Consider the following 11,486-nt stretch of genomic DNA (forward strand, 5'->3'; position numbering starts at 1 on the left):
TGCTAATTTAGCTTGCTGTCTGGGCATCCGATCATTTATTTAGCTTCCCTGAGAGATTTGATAACGGTTTTATTTGCTATTTTGCAATTGGAGTTTTTCTCCACAGAGCTTGTGGACGGGGACAAGAAAGATCAGAACTAGTTAGCATCAACAAATGTTGAAGCACCTCTTTAGCGTACTTAAAATAAATTGCATTCAGAAACAAGAAGGGGAGAAGGAGGAGAGACATGGAATGCTGAGTGGAAAAAATAAAAAGATAATGCTCAATTCGTTTGCATTAAGGCATCACTTTCCATAGTGAACATTGTAACAAGTAGGGCAGAGTGAGACAATTAACGTAATAGAGTTTCAGGGACTAACAAAGGCCAAAGTCTAAATCTTCTAGAATTGAAATGAACCAGAGTATGTATTCTCTAGCAGACTAAAATAATAATTTATTGATGCCAGATCTACTATATAATGTAAATGGGGTCAGATAGAAGAACTTTCATTGAAAACATGACTTGCCCTGATGGAAGTCAGAGAACAGAGTTCAGAAGGGCGAATGCCTACTTTCAAGGCTACCAATTAGGAATCTTTGGGTTGTGCGTACTTTACACCGACTGATTAAAATAAAAGCTACAAATCAACACTAGCTTGACCATTTCTTTCTGCCAAATGGTGAGAAGTTTCTTGGGAAGTGTCAGACTGCAGGGCTCCACTGTGATACAGATGGAGTCTCAGTGAGTCCAGCTCTCATCAGCCAGTATTCTCTCCTTTATGAGTAGAGATGGAGGCTGCCTATGCAGGAGGTTTGAAGGACATAATCTTCTTTTTTTTTGAAAGACATCCTCTTATGATTGTGCCATTCCATGTCCCAGTCCATTTTTATTTTCCACCTTATGCACTGGAACTATTGCCAACCTGACTTACTCCGAAGTTTCCTTTTTTAAGTATCCTTCCTACCCACAGCTCCAAATACTTGTACCAACTGCCTCATGGCCACTTTTCTTGACAGTCGGTGAAAATTCCATCTCAATGTACCTGAAACTCAAGGCCCCACATGTCACACGAAAACCATTCCTCTTCTGACTTCCATACTAGTATCACTGGTTCCCATTTGCTGTTGACAGACTCAGGAAAATGTGCATTATCTTTTGACCTTTCTTTCTCTTCTGCGAATCATATCTAATAAATTTTCAACGTCTCCAATTTTATCCAAGGGAATACCTTATCATTCTTATTTCCACTATACCCCTGTTGCTTGATTTACCTTTCTAAGTAGAACTGGATGATATGGATATCTTGCTCTAAGTACTTGAATGAGACCTACAGAGAAAGTCCAGTTTACTGAAATGGTTTTGCACTCCTATCTAATTGATTTCCCGCCTTATCTCTTACTGCAGCCCTCAGAAGCTATTAGGGCTAGATGTCCTAACTCCCAAGACTTCATAATGTGATGGCATTTGGAGATAGAGCCTTTAAAGAGGTGATTCTATATAAAATGAGGTTATTGGATGGGCCCTAATCCAATCAGACTAACTTTCTTATAAGAAGAAATTTGGACACAAACATGTACACGAACATAGGAAAGGCCATGTGAGGACTCAGAGAGAAGATGTCCATTGCAAGCCAAAAAGAGAGGCCTTAGAAGAATACAAACCTGCTAACATCTTCATCTTGGACTTTTAGATTCCAGAAATATGACCAAAAAAAATTCTGTTGGTTAAGCCACACAATCGGTGGTATTTTGTTATGGCGTTCCTAGTAAACTAGTACACACATTTTAACTTAGTAAAACTATGCTATTCTCCAGGTACAGAAACATCACTATATTTTTTGTTCAACATTTTGTACAGATTTTTTTAACGTTTAATGCCTTTCCTACCCCTACAGTTGTTATCCTAAATGCTTAATTCAAATGCTGCTGTTTTCTAGAAGATATCCTAGATTCCTGAAATTTAAAATCCTCCTTCTTTTGGTCACTAATGTAACTTTATTTGCAGCTCTAGTAAAGTAACTACCACAGTGTGACACATACTATAATCAGATGTTTATTTGTCATTTTTTCTAGTGCACTTTCGGTCCTTAAAAGCAAGCACTTTGTCTATTACATTGTTGTAGCCTCTATAGTACCTTAAACTGTACTCTGCACAGAGGAAGTAAGAACTATAAGTTCCATTAGCGAAAGAGCCATGATCCTCTCACTCATCATCTAGCTTCCAACACCAACACAGTTCCTATGTGAAAGAGTATTCGATATTTATGGAATGAATATGTGCTCAAGCCAAATGATTAAAAGGAAACTATGTACTTAAATGTTCTTATATTTCAAGCAACAAAATGATGTATAGAAAAGTCAATGCCTAACTTTAGTTTTCTAATTAATTAGTAGTCTAACTAAAGCTACAGGTTGGATCTCTATAATTATGGCTGTTTTCATAATTCAGTATTCCACTCCTGGAATAATACGACCCTTTTAAGAAGTTAGTGTAGTCTCAGGACAGAAAAACAACATGAAGTCATTAATATGTGTTATATTGTGTTTATTGTATTATACACTTATTAGAGTGCAAGGCTTGGAGAGAATGAGACCTGGATAATCAGATGTATAAGGAGTAATATATTGGATGATAGACAATATAGATTGATGTCTGACCATTTTCTTAATTATGGTTCTTCACTGAGTTACCGCAGTTTGTCAAGAGTAAACATAAAGGCACTAGGACACCAAGCATTTCTGTGTGTCTGTTGGCATGCACTCATAAGGCTATGATAAAGAAGCACTGAAAATGGAGTTCAGAAAGACAGCAGGGGGAATGGGAAGTACTCTGATGACAAACTCAAATTAAAGGTGTTTTTAGCAATTGTTATGATATAATACTGACATAACATAAAGAATGTTCTAAATTTCAAATTCTATTAGATCAAGCTCATTAATTACTAATATAGTATATTTGAAATAGAACACATGTTAAAATAAAGATAATGTGTTTTTCAACAGCTAATAGTTAATGATAAAACTGCCACTTTCTCTAGTACTTACTCTCATAGTGCAAGGCTTCTCATCCTCAGCACAATTGACATTTTGGTATGAGGGCTGTCCTGTGTTTTTTAGGAGGTTTAATACCATCCCTGGTCTCTACCCACTACATGCTAATAGCACCCTCCACCCAATTGTGAAAATCAAAAATGTTCCCAGATATTAACAAATGTTCTTTGTGGAGTAAAATAGTCCTTGACTAAGTCACTGTTCATAACAGAAAAGTGTTTCTTTGAGGTTCTATTGTTTAAGGCAGGCTAACTGCTGTGCAAAAACAAACAGAAAAAAAAAACCAAAAAACAACGCAGTTTCAGTGGATGAATATAGTAGCTTATTTTTGGCTTTAAAACAATCCAATATGGGTCTGGATTGGGAAGAAGTGAGGCATGGGGCTTGTCTCATGCGGTGACCCAGGCTGCTGGATGCTCTGTCACATTCAAGGTTGCCCTGACTTGATACACAGTCAGCAGGGGAAAAAGCTGGACAGATCATGTGTGGTAGATTTCCACCAGCCCGGCCTAAAATTGGAACATAAGCTATCTACATACAGTCCATTAGTTAAAACTCAATCACAAGGCCTTGCTTAATTGCAAAGGAATAAAAAATAAAGTGCAGTTTTGTGGAGAAAAAGGAAACAATTATATACATATATAGTTTCTTCTGTACATCTTATAATACTTTTTTTAAAGCTTGTATTACATTGTATTTCTACTAAATGTGTATTTTTACTAAATGAGAGTGCTTCTGGCTTGTATTGGGCCAAGAAAATAGTTTATTAGGACTGAAGGGTTTCCTTCAGCATGCTTTGGAGTTGATTTTCCAATCCCTGAACCAAGAATGATCTAAGACAGAAAGGATTTGTCCTTAATAACCTTTGGTCCATTTATAGAGTGGGCTAAATGAGACCATGTATACTTAAACAAATAAGTCCATATTTAATAGAAGTTATTTTGTGGCCTCTCTGAAATGATAAGTATTTTTTTAAATCATCTAATATTTGAAAAACTTTTCATTTAAAAGCAAAAATGAATTCTAATGGTGTATAGTCCTTTGTATATAAAATAGACATTTATGGTCTCAAGAGGGCAGGAGATTAAATATTTTTCTTTTGTTTTTGTTTGTGGGAAGTATATATTATTCACTCTTTCATTAAAATTAATACATAAAAGGGTTGGCTGGGATGGAAAAAGTCTTGTTTGTAATTGTGGAGTAGAGCAAAGCCAAGAGATCACACAAGGATCAAATCTGTGGTTCCAGGTTCACCATGTCTATACTTTTACATGTTATAAGAATGAGCTGACTCTAGATGAAATATCTTTCTTCCACTTTATTTTTGGATATGTTTTACCCTTGGGAACTTTACATCATACCCTAGAGTTTGTTCAAACTGTTTCCCCTCAGTCAACATACATTATCGAGGAAAATCTCTTGAAAAGCATGTACCAGTGTCATGGGGTATATCATCCCATGATGCAAAAATGTCAACTCTGCTCTCCAAAAGAGAGAGTTGTGCAAACAGCTAACCACATTCAACATGACAGAACAGCCTACCTATAGCAGCTTTCACATACTGTAGAGTACAGGTGATGAAATAATTAACATTAGTTGGGAGAATATTAGCAAATGACTCATAGAGAAGAGTTTGAGTGGAAACATGAAGGTATATGACTTTTATCAAGCTGCAATGGAGAAAAGATAATTGTATGCTAAAGGAATAGTTTGATCAAAGGTGTAAAAGTGTTTTTGTGTATCTGGTATGTTCAGGGAAGGCTGAGTAGTTGGGAACAGAATAATTAGCATAGCCTAAGGTCCTGAGCTAAAGATAACCTATCAATCTACCTCATTCTAACTCCTTCATTCCTATTTAGTCTCACATCCTCTACTTCCTTAAACATGCCTTGAATGAACTATGCTCATTCTCATTTCCATAGCTCTCCTTATGCAGTTTCACACCACCACCAAAGACAACAAAAATGTATTGCCTTGTAAATCTATATTTAGCCAACTCTAGTATCTCTTCTTGAAGTTGTTCTCTTTGATATTGACTTGCTTCTACCTGTACTCCACCCCAATTTACATATATCCATCTCTTTCTTCCTAGACCAGTTTTTACCATCTAAAGGCAAATAAATTCATGCCATATAGTCTCTCATTTCTGCAGGTATGGCGTGCTTCATTCTTTTATGAACTGTAAGATCCATGTGGGTAACAACCATGACTTATACTTATTGGCAGCATTCTTCACTTCCATGAATATAATCACTATATCATTTGTTCACAACAAACTTGCAGTTAAATGGGTCAGAATCTTGAGGTAGTAAAATATGTCCAGTTTTGGTATCCAATTGCAACCTTAAAATGGTAGCCAAAAAAGAATAGATACCTGTGGAAAAGATGCACCTTATATTTGGTAGTGAGTAAGATTTAAATTCATAACTAAATGTCCCTCTGAATATCTTTTGACCTAGCAAAACAGTTTGCACATTTAATCCATTTTCTTGTTCAGGACAGCTGCAATTGCCACCAGAAAGATATGCTGAGAAAGATGTTTCTGTGCCATCTCAGAAGAAGATACCATCTTTAACTCATGGAATGTATCTAAAAACTCTGAAATTATAGCAAGAAATGATTATTTGACATATAAAACCAGGTCTAAGAAAGAATCAAGAGGACAAATACACTATTTTAATTTTGTTTACATAAGTAAAAGTGTAGAGTGGGCTAAATGAGACAAAGTTTTCTAGTTTATACAACAAGTTTACTTTTAGAGAAAAATTTATGAAGGATAATTTAGGTAAACAGATGTAATTTGATTAAATTAACAGACGTGAGAGATGATCTGCTGGAACTTAATCCTGATTTTGTCATTAGCAATTTGCCTAAGCACTCAGTTTGCTCATATGCAAGATGGGTTATAATAGGTGGTAGAAGCATGCTAATAAATTTTACCTCATAGAGCTCTGCACTGAGTTAATATATTCACAACGCCTAAAGCAGTTACAGCACAAAGCAAACTCTTCTTAAGCATTAGAGGGATCCCTAGGCCTATAGAATTCCTTCATGAGAAGTTTCCATAATTCTTGAACTTAGAATCTCTTCTTATCCTTCCTTTGTCTGCCTGTTTTCTGTGAGTTCTCCGTTAATGGTAGATAAACCGTACTAATATTTGATGTGAATAAAGGGTTGACATGAATAAATAGTTGATTTGAACAAAGAGTTTTGGGAAAAGATCATAAAATTTCACAATCCTGGAATGGTTAAAGAGCTATTGAAACATGTGAAGAGCTCACTAAGAACAAAAATAAACTCTAAATTAAAATTGTTCAGTCAGACAGAATAGAGGCTTGGCCTGCTGGATATGATAATTCTACTATGTTTTCAAAAACACAAACTATAGATTTCACCATTCAGGGATATTTGACTGATAAAATAAGTAAAGTTTCCTAAAATTTTCTAACCAAGATCTATTCTCAGGAAATTCTTTGTACACCAATCACATGTGCAGAATCGCATTTTTCAATCATGGAATAAAAGTCTTAACAAGAATTTGGTAATTAATGGTAATACCTGGGGTTAGGGCATTCTGAGCTGCCTCAGAAGATATATACATACATGAGCATCCATTTGGCTATGGTAAGTAGACCCCAGAACCTCTAGCTTTCTTGACATGGGTAAGAAAAATAGCTGTAATCATCATTTACTTATGAAAATTAAAAGATAAGCTCAGTTTATTTGCTAAGACTATCTACAATGTTATAATTCCTTTCAAAATTAGAAAACAGTAACAAAAATATACTCTCTGCCTCCAAAGCTTTAGAGAAAAATAAGATTTCATGTAAAAAAAAAAAAGTGAGAGAGAATGATATAAGCATTTTATATTTTACCCCAAAACAATCTGCTTTTCTATCTTCAGCATTCATGTTTCTGTTCTGCATATTTTATGGAAATTCATTATTTATAGTATTAAACTTGAAGCACTGATTTTAAGTTTTTAATAGCCACACATATTTTGTTATATTTTACACAGAAATATAATATATTTTAAAATATAGACCTATTTAAGAATGGCACTAAACCCTTCCAAACAGATATACTTTCAAGGTCATCAGATGCATCTTGGTGCATAATTTGGAGATGAATGTGTTCTCTGACTGCAATTCAACTATATTTGGGCTGTCGTTTACATAAAAATACAGTTTTTAGAGAAAAATCATCATTTTATCTGAAAAGGTTTCTGGGGATAGCTTGTTGCCCAATGATTCATTCCCACAGATGACGGCAGATAAACTGAATATATTTGAAGGCAAGGAATGACACCTTCTGCTACAAGATGAATTAATTTATCAGGCTTTCACCTTAGGTGGTCCACTGGTGACTAGGGCTTAGTAACTGGATATCTTCATTTCAGCTATAATTCAGGAGAGTAATCTTCATCATTTCTCTGGTACTGCTTTCAAAATACATAGAGCTCTGTGTAGGAATAAACTGTAATGTATGGCTACAGCCCTAAAAATGTGTATAAGGCTTTACCTAATGTCATAAAATGAGAATCCTGTGCAGGCAGTCATTACTTAAACTGCTTTACTATTAAGAGAGGCCATATGTTCATCTACATTTTTACCTCTTTTTCATAGAGATACGCAGAAACATTGCTGAGAGTTAACATGGTTCTATACAGGGGATAGAGACAAGTATAGATTAGTTATCAAGGGAAAGACGTTATAATGGATTTAAGTTAGCATGTTTTGAAATTCAAGTACTAGACAAACTGGCCTTCAATACAAATAAATTTATTATCTTACATAACAAGTAACTCAGAGAAAGGGTGTGTTCTAGAGCTAGTTGATTCAGTGGCCCAGTGGTGATATCAAGGAACATATTTTTTTCTAGCTCTTACCCATTATTTTTATAATGTTGGCATCACTCTCAGGCTAGTTTGGCATATCGTCACAAGATGTCTGCCCAGAACAGCAAAGGCAGAATCTCTTACTTTTTCATAAGCACTAGGAAAGGCTTCAGCATTCAATATTAGTCTTTTTCTTTGATCTAGTTGAGCTTACTTTAGTCACATGTCAACTTCCTATCCAATACAAGTAGCCTGAGAAATGTTGTGCTTCCAGTGGTTTAAAGTTACTGTATTTTGTATCTGGAGTGCTATCAGTTGAGAAAGAATGAATACTTGAAAAATATCAGGATGCCTATTAATGAGGAACAAGGGAAAATGATCACTCTTGTATGAAATCAATAGTGTCCACCAGAAGTAACATCAATATGGACCTGAGGATGTAATTCAAACAAGCTATGTGTTATTAACTTGACTGACCTATAGCAAATTATCAATCCCTGGACCTCATTTTTCATCTACAAAGTGGGAATTACATTTCTTCCTCCTAGTGTGCTTGTGATGATTAGAAATAATATATGGGCTGCATTTAGCACAGAGCCTGACACATATAAAGGTACAAAATTATATGCTCTAAAAAGGTAGTAAGAAGAAAAAATTGTTGTTTTTGTTACTAGTGTCATAGATTATAATATGGAGGATCAGATTGCTGGCATACAGCCAGGAGACCAAGTTTATTTCAAGGAAAAGCAAATGTCAGTCTCTAAAATATGCCTAATTATCTTATAAGGATATTCATCAGAATCTACTGAGGATTAACCATTTAGAAAATAATTATATGGATCCACTGTCAGCAGATGTAACTTCAGGAGTAAGTCAGAGACTCTAGGTCCCTGGTTGTCACAATTGCCAGTTGGAATGGGAGGGAATACAGAGGTTTAATATCTGCTGTGGTTCCTAAAGCTAAATAGGATAACATGACATTTTCCTAAGGTAATTTTTCTGAATAGATATATAGATATAGAAATAGAAATGTGTGTGTGTGTGTGTGTGTGTGTGTGTGTATTTCAATTCATTAATTTGTTTTTTCTTTTATTTCAGGGCAAAGTGATTTCTGAATATCTCTTAATTGATACATTCATTAGTGTTGTTTAATGCAGTTTTAAACTTGTGAAATATATTCTAGTGGTATCCATGTGTTATTTTTTCCTTCAGAAAAGCATTCCCTACCTTCCTTTATAAAATATAATTATGTTCCAAAAAACTTTCTGTTATTACTATAGAATGCATTATATAATTGGTTTCTATGACAACGAGGTGCATGTTGCTACTTTAATATAAATTGTTTCCCAGACAATGACTCATTCATGGTTTAATTCAATAGATCTTAAATATATTTAAAACCTGTCTGGCTAGCTTCCTGAAAAATGCTGTAATCATCCTTCTAAACCTTTTTTTTCTTTCCTATTTTTATCTGTTTATTCATATATCAAGGTGCAACAGTGATGTGCCTCCTCCTCACTCTATATGTGATATATGATATACACATTAAAAGGTAGCAATCAACTGCAGGTGCATTTTTTAAATTAGGCCCTCATAAGGGATAGCTGAATGATATTTACATTGATTTAAGTTTATTCATCCACTAATTCTGCCTGCCATTCTCTTTCATAAGATGTTTATTTTGGTTTCTGTGCATAAAGCATGTGTTTCAACTTATAAATTAAATATTTGAGAGAAAGTAATATAATGTATTATTATTTCTTATAAAATAGAATTTGTCACATATTTGGCTTATGGGCCAGAGCAAATGTTTGCATTTAACGAGCTGTTTTGGGCATTAATAAGGCAAGAAAATTAAAATATATTAAAAGTATATTTAGCTTACTTTTGAAAAGTTTAAAAATTTAAGGTCCAAATAAAACATAATTAAAAAAAGTAAATAAATTGGAGACCTACAGAAAAATTGCAAGTATGGCATAAACCTAAGCAAAATATATACTTACTATATTGCCTTAGTAAGCTTGAGCTGCTATAACAAAATACCATAGACAGGATGGCTTAAAAAAATAGACATTCATTTCTCACAGTTCTGGAAGCTGAGAAGTCCAAAATTAAGGTGTTGACAGATTCAGTTCTTAGTGAGGGCCTGCTTCCTAGCTTGTAGATGGCTATCTTCAGACGGAGAAGAGAAGCTCTGGTTTCTATTTTCCTTCTTATAAGGGCATTCATTTTTTTATGGGGGTTTTACTCCCATCCTCACCTAACGACCTCCCAAAGGCCCTATGTTCTAATCCTAATCCTTCACATTAGAAGTTAAGGCTTCAACATTTGTATTTGGGGTGGGAGGGTACACAACATTCAGTCCATTACACCATATGACCCAGCTCTCATGACTAGGTGCTTACACACACACACACGCACGAAAGAGAAAACTTATATCCATACAAAGATCTGTTCACGGATTGAGTATAGCAGCTTTGTTGATAATTGCCAAAAACTGGAAACAACCCAAATGTTTTTAACTACAGAAAAATGAACAACTTGCAATATAATCATAAAATGGAATACTATTCGGTAATGAAAACAGAAAACAATTGGTCTATGTAATAATGAGGGAGTCTTTCAAAAGCATTGTTCTAAGTGAAAAAAGGCAGATAGAGAAAGCAATTACTGTGTGATTGTTTATGTGACATTCCAGAATAGGCAAAACTGTAATGATTAGAAATCATATAAGCATATGCCAAGAGCTGGGGTTAGGGGAAGAAACTGGCTATAAAAGAGCATTTAGGAAATTTAAGTTTGATGAAAGTATTCTATCTATTAATTGTGTTGGTGGTTACATGATTATAAATATCAAAATACATGAAACTGTACATCTACATGAAAATTGTACTTCCAAAACCCCACATTAATAAAAAATATGTTAACATAATAAAGGGATAGCCTTGGAAAACTCATTTGAACATCGATATCTCCCTAGTAAAATGGTTATTCATTAAAAAGTAAATAGAGCATTAATTTTTGAGTGTTAGGATAACCTATATGATATACCAGTTTCCACTTATGAGAAATGTCACTATTATTACCTGGGTATCTAAGAATTCCAGAACTACCTTAGCAAACACTAGTGGCAGAAAAGTTTTAACTGTGTGGCCATGTACTAAAGAACCTCAAGCCAAGCCTGTTCAAAAGTCTTCTCCTATGGTTTGTCATTGGTCACAAAATGTTCATCAGTATCTCTATTTTGGATTAAGAAACTGAGGAGGAAATCTTGATGAATGACATTAAAGTTAATATGACTCATTTAGAAGCTAGAGGAATTGAGACATCTCATGAGAAACACATTAAAGAAGCATTCTAACATACATTTTGTACTGGTTCTAATCTCTTTTCAGTGAAAGTCAATATTGGATAGAAGAAAAACATAAATGATTAAGAAGGGGGATTTTAAATGTTGGCCTTGCCCCCTTGGAGCCCTATCATGTTAGTCAGATTCCTTAACTACTATAGATCTCAGTTTTCTCATCTGTAAAAAGGAGAATAATAATATTTACTATCCAGGGTGGTTTACACAGGACACATACAGAAACACACATGTACAGTAACATTAGTACATAT

This window comes from Pteropus vampyrus, unplaced genomic scaffold (genome assembly GCF_000151845.1).
Source record: "Pteropus vampyrus isolate Shadow unplaced genomic scaffold, Pvam_2.0 Scaffold17, whole genome shotgun sequence".
NCBI lineage: Eukaryota > Metazoa > Chordata > Mammalia > Chiroptera > Pteropodidae > Pteropus > Pteropus vampyrus.